Raw genomic sequence first — 13,230 nt, forward strand, 5'->3', positions numbered from 1 at the left:
GGAGAATAACCACGCCACCACGAGGACCTACTAAGTAGTGGGAATTGGGCATTCCAAAAAAATGTCATTTCTGACCTTAGAAAATGTAATCAAGACAAATGCATGTCATGTGATGTCCCATCCACTTCAGACTCCAGGCCTAACAAACAAATCAGGCCCATTATTGACACCCCCAGTGGAATGATTACAAGAAAAAAAGGGATCTCCGCACCACCATCATCACAACAACAACCTTCCAAAACGAAAAAGGCTGACTGTCAAAAGCAGCTAAACAATAGAGTGGGCTTGTAAGTATCCTGCTTGTATCAACTGATAAATGGGCGGCTCTTTAAGGAACTTATCTCTTTAGGACTTGCAGCATGAGGAATGGCATCATTTGTACTGTTTGCCTGGCTGGACGAGTCAAGCTGGATCCATTTAGAAGATAGTGAGATACTGTCGACAGCAATAGACAGGGTAATTGCAGAGCCACTACTGTGGTATAAATTACATCACTCCAAATGGCAGAAGGGCCCGCAGAGAGCGGAAAAAAAAATCTGACAATTCCCTCCACATGCCACCCCGCCATCGCTTATCACTGCTTAACAGAGGAAAAAAAGAGGCAGGTAAAAAAAAATTAGGTATTAATCAAATTAACAGTTTTAGCAATCTGTTTAAGATGGGCAGGGGCACAGGAGATAGAACAATTAAATTCAAGAGACAATATAAGGGCTTTGGATAAATCACAACCTCCAGAGCAGTAGTAAATGACTCAAATGTATAGCCCTGCAAAGCCCAAAACTAACTAGCCTGTTTCAAGATGATACTAATAACATGGCATTGGAATGGTGAAACGAAGAAGTAGAGATTTGTCTATTAGATACGTAAAGAAAGACACACATATATGAAGGCTGGGATGTAGATGCATATCCAAAGTAGATTTATTCACTTTCTGAAACAAAATGTGAGGGGTGCTTGCCTGTGCAAAACTAGGGTGTTCTGGGTGGTTGCTAAGGTATTTTGGGAGGTTGCTATGGCGTTGTTATGCAGTTGCTAGGGTGTTCAAGGTGGTAGCTAGGGCTTTTGCTATGCAGTTGATGGGATGTTCTGGGTGGTTGCTAAGGTATTGCTATGCAGTTGAAAGGGTGTTCTGGGTGGCTGGTTGGATGTTGCTATACGGCTGCTAAGGTGATCTGGGTGGTTGCTAGAGCATTGCTATGGTTTTCTGTGGTTGTTCACATTTGCTATGTGGTTGCTAGGATGTTCTGGGTGGTTGTTAGGGCATTGCTATGGGGTTGCTTTGTGCCTTTGGGTGGTTGCTAGGGCATTGCTATGCAGTTGCTAGGGTGTTCTGGGTGGTTATGGGCATTGTTATGTGGTTGCTAGGATGTTCTGGGTGGTTGCTGGGATGTTGCTATGCAGTTGCTAGGGTGTTCTGTGTTATTTCGCTGCAGTTGCTAAGGTGTTTTGGCTGGTTGCAAAGGCATGGCTATGCAGTTGTTAGGGTGTTCTGGGTGGTTATGGGCATTGTTATGCGGTTGCTAGGGTGTTCTGTGTGGTTACTAGGCCATTACCATGCAGTTGCTAAGGTATTCTGGGTGCTTTTTAAGGCATTGTGTTGCAGTTGCTAGGGTGTTCTGGGTGGCTGGATGTTGCAATGCGGTTGTTAAGATGTTCTGGGTGGTTGCTAGGGCATAGCTATGTGGTTGCTATGGTACTCTGGGTGGTTGCTAGGGTATTGCTATGCAGTTGAAAGGGTGTTCTGGGTGGCTGGTTGGATGTTGCTATATGGCTGCTAAGGTGATCTGGGTGGTTGCTAGAGCATGCTATGCAGTTGTTATGGGGTTCTGTTTGGCTGCAAGGACATTGCTATGCAATTAGTAGGTTATTCCCAGGTAGTCACTTGGGCATTACTAAGCCTGGTAGGGCATTGCTATGTGGTTGCTAGGGTACTCTGGGTGGTTACTAGGGCATTGCTATGCAGTTGAAAGTGTTTTCTGGTGGCTGGTAGGATGTTGCTATTCAGCTGCTAAAGTGTTCTGTGATTTTTAGTACTTGCTACGTGGTTGCTAGGATTTTCTGGGTGGTTGCTAGGGTGTTCTGGGTGGCTGGATCTTGAAATGCGGTTGCTAAGACATTATGTTTGGTTGCTAGGGCATTGCTATGTGGTTGCTAGGGCAATGCTATGCAGTTGTTATGGTGTTCTAGGTGGTTGGAAGGACAATGCTATATGGTTGCTAAGTTGTTCTTGGTGGTTGCCAGGGAATTTCTGTCTAGATACGACTTGGGTCCCTCCTTCAATGCAAGACTATGAGTTTTATCACCTGCCAGTTAAAACCATAAGTCTGATTGTTTAGAAATGTAATAGCACACCACTATGCACAATTTAAGGTATCATCCATCTCTGTTGCACAAATGATACACCAAAGTTTAATACTTACAATTAGTGATTTGTTTTCCGTTCCCTTATATAAAGTATGAGAAAAAAAATAGTGATGTTTGTCTAAGCAGACAGCAACAATAAGACTTACATCTCACTAATAATGATATTCACAAAGCAGCTGGATTCAACCAAGACTCATACCAGCTTGGAATATCAAAATCCCAGTTATGGCTGACCTTAGTGCTAGACAGATAAAACGTATTAGGTTATTATTTTTCCGCCCCATAAAATAATAAGTAAAAGCCAGCAATTAGTAATGAGCCATAAATCTAAATATTCTGATGTATATATTCAAACATGGATTGTTTTCGCTGTCTATATTCATCTTGGGACATCCTTCATTTGGATGAGCTATATAATCCTTCCCATTTAAAATATTTCCCCTGCCATTGTTCCGAAGAGAGGGCCTCATCTCTGGACGTATTTGTGTTCTGCATTGTGGTTTTATGCATCAACCGCTTGATTTCAATTTACATGTATGTCCAGGGTTACGGCTCTATTCATTTGGCTCTGGTAGTTAAATCAATAGAGTACAGTGTAACCTTCCCAGCCAAGACAAGCGACACATTATGACGCATTAAAATGGGCCCTTGTTGCACAGGGCAAAGGTAAATAAAAGGCTTGTTTTCCATTCCTGTTATTTGTTTTGACCTGAGCTTTTGAAAATCAGGGGACCAGCACAAACCTAAAGAAGATATGTTTATTGTATCCAAATGTATGCAACTGTTAAACCAAATTCAGTAAGGCACATATTTAGTTCCATAGTACAAGAGACAGGAGAAGTTGTCATGAAGGCGATATCTCAGTAACTATAAGATTTTGGGTCAAAAGTCCAATGACACAATGGCTGTTTTATGAATTGTTTTGGATTTTATAATTTTGTTACTGTTTCAATTTAGCTGAAAGCCTACAATTGCCAGTTTAGTGGCAGGTTTGTGACAACTTACCCCATATGTTGTGGGGCATGTTGTCACAAAAGGTCAACCTGTGTTCAATTAATCTTTTACCCAGGTGGAAAAGGTATGTGCCTACACATAAACTGACTTTCAAAAATAAACCTAGCCTGAGAAAAATACACTGGAATAAAGTGTGACAACTAGCCCCGGTTTCCTTAAATAGTATGTCTTATTCTAGCGATATGTAGCAAATGTCTACCAAATAAACAATTCACACACACACACACACACACACACATATATATATATATATATATACTTTTATATATATATATATATAAAAAAAATTTGTGTATAACTTCCATTCAGTAAAAAAGGAAATCAGAGATATATTTCAAATGACGATATAAATCAAAAGTTTTCAGATCTCAGTCTGTTTTTTGGACATTCAGACACATTTGTCACACAGAAAACAGCTGCGCACGTTATCACAATGTTGTCTCTCCTAGCCATTTCTGGACTGGCCATTTCTCAAAAAAATATTTTTGAAACACAATAATGCCTCTTTATAGATATGAAGCCTTTCCTTTAATTCATAATGTCTTCAAATAATACCCCCAGACCTGTGTTGTAAAAGGTCTATCTCACTGGCTGGCTGAACTGCTTTAATTCCCAGACACCTTATAGTGATGGCTTCAATTTCCAGGGCTTTTGATAAAATCATGCAGTCTCTCGTGAATTGGGATTGAGCACCCCACTATGGAAGCCGTTTAATGAATTGTCATAGTTTCAGCGCCTGGTATTTGACATAACCTCATTCAATGCACTTGTGATAAATATGAGCCCAGCAATCATAAAATATATGGCTATAATTGAGTTAATATGATTTAAAATACTAACCATTTGTACCATCGGATTGTGCTGTCATTTGCTTTCCACAGGTAAGCTGCTGACAATACAGGGTATAAATGATGCCTTATTGTGCTCCTGTAGATCCCATACTAATTTGTCTGATGTTGTAAACACTTTTTTATTCCTTTTAGGGGTCATATAATTTTTTAGCATTATCAGGTCATAGATACTAAATAAATTAGATATAATTACAAAAGTGTCATTAACATCACTATAATTTCCAGAAGACTTTACAGAATAAAGCATTTGCAACTTACCATAATAACATACCTACACGATTACTAAAAGAAGCTTTAGGAGCTAATTCAGACTGGGAAAAATCTATGAATAGAGCAGAATGCAGGTGTCTCAGCGTGTGTTTTAAAAGCTTAAGCTCTTTTTTACTTGACACAACATTATAACAATTCAAAGATGGCAAAGGAGGAAACTGGGGCTGGCTTGACCAACATGTAGACATTTAATAAACACTTTTCAGTGTGTAACAAAACAAAAGCACGCACTACTTTTCAGCCAGCTATGTCTAAACATAAAAAGACACATACAAACAGGCTTCGTGCATCTTTCTCTCTCGTCTGCCACTGTCTCCTCTTCTTAAATAATCCTGCCGCCCCTCAATGGAATGCGAGGCCGGTGTGGCACACAGGTGGACCTCATTCACCACTTATCTTCCCGGCCTCGCTCTCCCCAGAAGCCGCTCGGCCCCGCCCTGCTCGCCACAAATGTCTAAAAAGCACGCATGTATGTGAACCCTTTGGAATTAGCTGTTTTTATGCATTAATTGGTATAAAATGTGATCTCATCATCATTAAAGTCACAAGTATATACAAAGCACAATGTGCTTAAGCTAACAACGTACAAACAATTATAATTAAGATTAAGATTCAGCTTTATTGTCATTGTGCAGAGTACAGGTACAGAGCCAATGAAAGGCAGTTGTTTTCGCATATCCCAACTAAGATGGGTTCAGAGCGCAGGGTCAGCCATGAAACAGCACCCCTGGAGCAGATAGGGTCAAGGGTCTTGCTCAAGGGCCCAATAGTGGTATCTTGGCAGTGCTTGAACCCCCAACCTTTCGGTCAGTAACCCAGAGCCTTAACCGCTGAGCTACCACTGGCCTATGTCAATTAACCCATAGGCTAAAGACAAAAAAGCTAATTAGAGTCAGGAGTTGGCAAACCTGGCATCCAATTAATGAAACGAGATTGGATGTGTGGGTTAGAGCTACTTTGACTTATAAAAAGAATTCAAACATTTTGAGTTTGCTACAAGACCTACAATCAAGAATTGCTGCTTTGCATAAAGCTGGAAAGAGTTACAAAGTTAACTCGAGAGCTTAGATATTCATCTGTCAACATTTAGACACATTTTCTATAAATGGAGATGATTTAGTACTGTGACTACACTCCCTAGAAGTGGCCGTCCACCCAAGATGACTCAAAGGTCACACCACAGAATGCTCAATGAGGTAAAAAAACAACCCTAGAGTGACAGCTAAAGACTTGAAGGAATCATTGGAACTGGTTAGCATCTCTGTTCATGAGTCTACTATTCGGAAAATATTAAACAGGCATGGTGTCCATGGCAGGACACCACGAAGGAAGCCGCTGCTTTCCAACAAAAACATTGCGAAGCACCTGAAGTTTGCCAAAGACCACCTCGACACTCAACAACGCTAATGCAGAAATGTTTTCTGGACTGATGAAACAAAGGTTGAATTGGTTGGGAAGGAACACACTACATGTAGTGTAAAAAGAGCACTGCAAACCAACTTGAAAACATCATCCAACGGTGAAGTACGGTGGAGGGAGCATCATGATTTGGGGCTGCTTTGCTGCTTCCGGGCCTTGGACACTTGCCATCATCGAGAGAAAAATGAATTCCCAAGTTTATCAAGAAATCCTACAGGATAATGTCAGGGTGACTGTGTGCCAGCTGAAGCTCAGTAGAAGTTGAGTGATGCAGCAGGACAATGACCATAATCATCGAAGTAAATCCACTACATAATGGCTTTAAAAAAAGACAATCCAACTTTTGGAGTGGCCTAGTCAGAGTCCAGACCTTAACCCAATAGAGATGCTGTGGAATGACCTCAAGAGAGCCGTTTACACCAGACATCCTAAGAGTATGGCTGAGCTGAACAGTTCTGTAAGGAAGAATGGTCCAAAATTCCTTCTGAACGTTGTGCAGGTCTAATCCGCAGCTACCGGAAATGCTTGGTTGAGGTTACTGCTGCCAAAGAAGGATCGGCCAGTTATTAAATCATAGGGTTCACTTACTTTTTCCACAGCATTGTGAATGTTTAATTGGATGAGTTCAATAAAGACATGAAATATTATAATTTTTTGTGTGTCGTTAGCTTAAGCACATTGTGTTTGTCTATACTTGTGACTTTGATGAAGATTAGATCACATTTTATGGTCAATTAATGCAGAAAACCAGCTAATTCCAAAGAGTTCACATAATTTTTCTTGCCACTGTATCTTGGGATGCTGGTGGCAACCCAAATCTTCTAAACTTTCTTAACCAGCAAAAATACCTTGTTCGACTAGCTTTACCAATGGTGAACAGGAAGGCTATGCTGGTCTTCCAGCTAGAGCAGTACCAAACAGGCATTAACCACCATAAACCAGCTTGGATCAGAATGGAAATTCATGCTTGTCTAAACTGGTCTGGGTGCATTCAAATATAAAAATATGGGGATTGATCATGCCTGGTTTTACCAAATATTTCCAAAAATAAAACGATATAACATCCAAATGTAACAGATAAATTGATGATTTTGTAAAATGAGAGAATATGTATGCCTGGTGTAGTAGAAATAAAATACATTATGTATTTCATATTATGTTGGCCTTACCAATATTTGTCATGTTTAAACACCTCTGAATTATGAAGTGCCAAATTCGTTATATTTGTTGGGCGTCTCGGCAGTTCAGCCATCAGAGCAAAAGCACCTGATTTCATCTGACAGCTCGAGAGAATCACTTTCCTGTCCAAAAACTCTCTTAACACAGCCTGATATCTGCTTGTTTATTTTTGTAGCTGCTCGATGACCATTGTGTGAAACCCCTTTTGTGGAGGTGCTAAAGGATATCTCTCAGGACACATCATTCTAGGGAGGTTGATGACTCGGTTAGATCTCCATCACACTCCACTCAAGCGGAGAATATGTCCCGAGCAGAGGAACACTGTTTAGATGCTGATGGGATAGAGAACAGTTGACAGGCCCATGACAGCAGCTTCCTGGGGAGAAGCCTCTATTAGCCCCCCATTGCCTCTTCACTTGTGTTTGCACTGCTACAGTGGGGTGTAAGTAATGGTACTGTCAGCCTAACCTGAGTAGACTGCTCTGCCAATGCATGTCATCATGTAACTTGAGGGTATAATGATACATACAGTATACATAACGAAAGTTGTTAAGATTCCCTTATACAGTACATGTGATGTTCCATAGAAGCACTGCTCCATTTGGCCTTTATTCATAAAATTGTTTTGCAAACAGCACACTTTATCGACTACTTCTATTGAGAGACTAGGAAAAAGGAATTTGAGATTTGCATAAATATTTTTTCATCCCACCTTTAAGTTTGAATGAAAATACCTTCTTTCTTTTCTCCAAACAAATTTCAGAAAAGTCCCTGAGCTGTAAATTTTTATCATTTATTTTACTGGTGGATAAATACTAAATTGATGATCAAAGCCTAAATATTAAATGCCATGGATAAATATTTACTAAATAATCCATTATTTTGTTGAGGGGTGTCAATGGACATTTTCGCCCACGATATTGAGCAAAACTACAGGTCAAAAAATAGACTCATAAACATAATTTTAATTTTCACAGAGATAGTAAGGTCTATTACTAAACTCAGTTGACTTCAGCACCCCTGGTTGCATAATATGCCAATAGTGTTAGTCAAAAACTAGGAAAAAAAACACTTTTTTGTGTTGTTTTTCCAAAGTTGGAGTCCCTAGAACTCCGGAAATATTAAATATTTCCTAATATCCTTTTAGATTCTGGTTTAGAACAAACTTTCCTTTTTGTATCCTCATTTTATAGGCCCTTTATGGTTAAATCACAGAGATGTGGGGCTCTTAATGTGGCTCCATTCGTAAAGTTGTACCCATTTTCAATGGTCGAAAACCAAATGTGGGTCACACGGTATGAAGCTACTTTTTCTTGTAAAACAAAACAAAGATCTGAAGAACAAATAATGTTGACACTAGAAATTTTCCTTTATTTATTCACATAAAAACACTTTTTTTGTCCAATCATACGAAAACGGGGCGAGTTTTCAGGAATTGGTTTGAAAACAGTGATCATTTTTGCACATTTATTTGGTGATGCTAGTGAAGCAGAAATCACACAGGCTGACAATTTTTATTCTGACCTTTTTTTTTTTTACAGGTGAAATAAATACGTAATTGATTGTCAAAGTATTAAATGTCATGTATCAATATTTAATGAAATAGCAAATATTTTGTTGAGGGGGGTCAAAGTGACAATTTTCGCCTATGATTTTATAGCATGTTTTTTATGTAAAAAAAATTGACTTAGAAAGATGGCAGCGTCCTTATATTATTTTTACACAGGGATAGTAAGGTCTCTCATTATATGCCAATAGTGTGTCAAAAAGATTTTAGATAAAAAAAAATTGCCTAGAACTCCAGAAGTATTAAAGATATCCAAATATATTTAATATTTTTTTTCAGAACAAACTTTCTTTTTTTATTGTTATTTGTTTTTGTGAATTCATTTTAAAAGCCCCATATGGTTAAATCACAGAGATACGGGGCTCTCAATTTGGCTCCATTCCTGTGGGTCATGGTATGAAGATACTTTTCATGTCCAACAAAACAAAGGTCTGAAGAAAAAATTATGTTGAAACTAGAAATGTTCCTTTATTTATTCACATATAAACACTTTTTATCCAACCAATGGAAGACTGGGCGAGACATGCATGCTTAAAAATGAACAAGAACACCTATTCTAGCAGCTTTGAGCCAGAGGCAACGATGGCTGCATTCATCTGAGCCCAGGGCGAATAATACTGACAAGTTTATAAAGTGCTAAGGTGAAGAGGTTATTCACTTAGTGCGCTGGTCGGCTGTAATTTAAAACAACTAGCCCCTGGATTTCTGCCTGCTTTTTCCCCAACCTTCAAGGGCCTCCCTGAGCGAAAGTTTTCAGCAGGACATTACACACAAGAGCAGGCAGCAGATTGTGTGAGATTACGACAACATCCTAGGAGCAGAGTTGCCTCTGTAATATCTCCATGTTTGCAGTCATGGCCTGTCACCCCAGCTGACCAGTGGGGATGCCCGGTGGGTCGCGGCCGTTCCTCAATCAACTTCAAGTGTTATTAAATAGTGACCTCCATGAAGAAAGGCACAATGTAATGATGGCTTAAACAAACACAATTTATCATCCTCCTCATGCTGACATTACTTTACCCTACCAAAGCCAGCCAAGCAGGCACAGTTCACTTGGCTGGGTGGCCAGGCTCTGACCCCAAAAGAGGCTCCCATAATCCTCTGTCCACAAAGAGTGATATTCAGCTCAGCTAAGGCAACGTCTATTAGCTCCAACAGAAACAATAATTTATATATATATAAATTACTGTTTCTGTTGGAGCTAATAGACGTTGCCTTAGCTGAGCTGAATATCCAGGGGTAAATATTTTACGTTTTATTAATTTAATTTTAACATTACCCAATTCAATTTGAATAGAATTTTCCTATGAAATTATTATGATTTTTTTCTTTAGTGAAGCTATAAAATTTTGCCTATTTGTTTTTCTCCCCTTTTCTCCCCAATTTGGAATGCCCAATTCCCAATGCGCTCTAAGTCCTAGTGATGGCGTAGTGACTCACCTCAATCTGGTTTGCGGAGGATGAATCTCAGTTGCCTCTGCGTCTGACACCATTAATCCGTGTATCTTATCACGTGGCTTGTTTACCGCGGAGACGCACATGTGGAGGCTTCACGCTATTCTCCACGGCATCCACGTACAACTCACCACGAGCCCCACCGAGAGCAAAAACCACATTATAACGACCACAAGGAGGTTACCCCAGCGTGACTGTACCCACCCTAGCAACCGGGCCAATTGGTTGCTTAGGAACTGGTGTCACTCAGCAGGACCTGGATTCGAACTTGCAACTCCAGGGGTGGTAGTCAGCGTCTTTACTTGATGAGCACCCTAGGCCCCCAATTTAGCCTATTTTTAAGATTTACACATTTTTATTTCATAGCAAAATTCCAGCAAATTAAATTGAGCTATCTTTAAAATAAAATATTTAAAATATTTGACATTTTATTCATTTTATTTCGTTAAAAATTACACAATTAAATTTGATGGAATTTTCTTATACAATTCAAAATAGGCTATATATAGAGTAGCTAAAATATGTATGTGAAATGCATGGATCAGATTAATGTTAGAGTTCATATTAAAATCTCTGCCTTTTGATCGCAGACTTAGTGTATTTGCATTTTGAGACATTGTTATGATCTCTTCTAAATCTCTTGAGGATATAAATGTGAAATTACTCAAGAAAAAAAAAACAGAAGGAAGAAAAAAGTTAAATCTCTATTTGTTCTCCATTTCATCACATTGCTGTCAAGAAGAGTGTGAGTATGTGGTTAGTTTGTGCGAGGAACAGCAGCTGGTGGAGTTTCTGGTGCACCACCTAGTGTAAGATTGTGCCCCCATAGGGAGTAGTTGCACTACCCAGACTGCGTAATATGCGTATAGGGAGCAGCAGTACCAATCAGTAATACCATATTGAAGATGAATAATACCAAGAAATGTATTCAGATGGTTTCTTACCACATCCTTGACAGTTTTAGCAATAAATCCTTTTTTCTTTTGTTATTAGTAATAAAAGTATATATCCTTTCTTATATGCTGAGAACTTTCCGATCTGGGATGCTATTTATATTTCTTCTATTATTTATCTTCTTTAATGTAAACATCTATTAGTATATATGTATTTTTTTATTTACTTAATTTTAATTATTTATTTTTTCCTTCACCTGTATTCTTTTCTTTAGTGACTTAGTGATTGTATTCATACATTGTTAAATCTGTGTCATTTTGTACATCTTTTTGTACATTTAGCCTTCTGTTTTTCAATAAAAATATTTGCCGTTTTAGCACTATGTGTGGACTTTTCCGACGGTCCCTTACCACATCCATCACAGTATTAGCATTTCACTAAAATGTGTGGATTTTTCAGATGACCCCTTACACACCATATGAAAATGTCAAACTTATATCAATGTTAAATTAACGATCTGGAACAATTTCGCCATGATCTGGCCAGCTTTACAGGACCAATCGCATCCCCTATAGATTTGATGGTTGGTTTAATACATTCTCATGAGCAAAGTGTGGATGCGAAAAATCGTGAGAATTTATCTGGAGAAATTGTAAGTAGTTTAGCGGGAGGAGGGGTGGAAAAACAGGAAAACCCGGTAAAATCTGGAGTATTGGCAGGAATGTCCCAAACCCCAAACCTAAACCTAACAGTCAGTGAAGTAAAAATGTTATCTTAGAGGGAAAATGGAAACTTCAAATCACGGTCGTCACTGATTATGCAAACGCAATTAATTCCTGGTTTCAATGTGGGATGAGAACCCAGGTCTCCCACGATGCTGATGCAACATTCTTAAACGAAACATACTTGAACCGATGCTAAAATGTCTGGAAATGGCTCTTGTCAGTAACTCGGCATAATGGCGCCAAAATCAGGGTACTGGAACATTTGGAAGCAACATTCCGAGATCCCGTGTGATCATGTTGCAATATGTCATACACTATTGCTAGATCAATTTGTATTCATTTTATACCATTATTAAATTGTCAGACACTTCAAAAGCAACTTATAGTGCATTCAATTGGACTCAAACCCACAACCATGCCAGCGCTATGCTCTACCAGTCAAGCTACAGAAACTCTGCGCTACGAAGTGTAGAGAAAATACCATTCCCAAAACACGACCATCCTGGCTTCTAGACAGCCTAAAGTTTGCCATAGTCCCTACATGCAATGAAGCACAACATTTTGCAAACACACAGAATTTGTTGACCATGAATCCTCTGCTAATAATACAAACTTTGCTACTTCCACAGTGTAGCCAAAGTTTTAAGACTTTACAGCCATAATCATTGCAGGTATAAAAAGTTTGCTTTATCAGTTAGCCAATAAACGCATTGTATTGGTCAGACCCATCAAACAGGTCATTCGGGAAATGATGTGCCAAGTGGATCTTTATGACTGTATTTTCCAATGTAGTATACGCTGCGGGTCAATGCTAAGCCTGAAGTTGCCTGACACTTCATTCATGGTGCTATGATTTTTTTATAAACACTATTGACTTGGCCTTTATTGATTGGAGTGAATGTATCACACAAATCATTTTGCACCAAATCAATAAAGAAATCTTGTGGAAAATTTATATTAAAAGACCTTTGTTTGCCTAAGTGACTTTCAGACAGGGTCTATAGAATGCTTTGCTGATTAATTGAATTAGTTTAAATTTGGGCATGGCAAGCCCATTAAACAATGCATTCTTAAATCATCCACTGCCACTTATGATTGAAATGAGATTTTCAACGCAGTGAGTGAGCTGTTAAATAAATCAGATATGCATTTTACACAGTAAAATAAAGGGAGCATGAGTCTTATGAAGCAACATATTTCAATCTTACTCACTGATGGGCATATGCCTGCAAGTAGAGCCAAATGCTTTTCTCTTATTTGAAGTTTCAGACAAATATAAAGCACACAAAATGTATCAGTATAGTCAGTGCTGGGAAAAATATAGAATGCTATAGAATGCGGTAAATTGAATTACTACAATTATGCATGATCATTTGTGCATTAGAAACGCTTGTACAATGCAAGGGGAACATTTTCAAATTCAATGAATGCAATATATATTAAGAAACTCTAAAACATTACATGTGAAGTGTAATGGTTTAGATTGTGATTG

This window comes from Xyrauchen texanus, chromosome 19 (assembly GCF_025860055.1).
Source record: "Xyrauchen texanus isolate HMW12.3.18 chromosome 19, RBS_HiC_50CHRs, whole genome shotgun sequence".
NCBI classification, from domain to species: Eukaryota; Metazoa; Chordata; class Actinopteri; order Cypriniformes; family Catostomidae; genus Xyrauchen; species Xyrauchen texanus.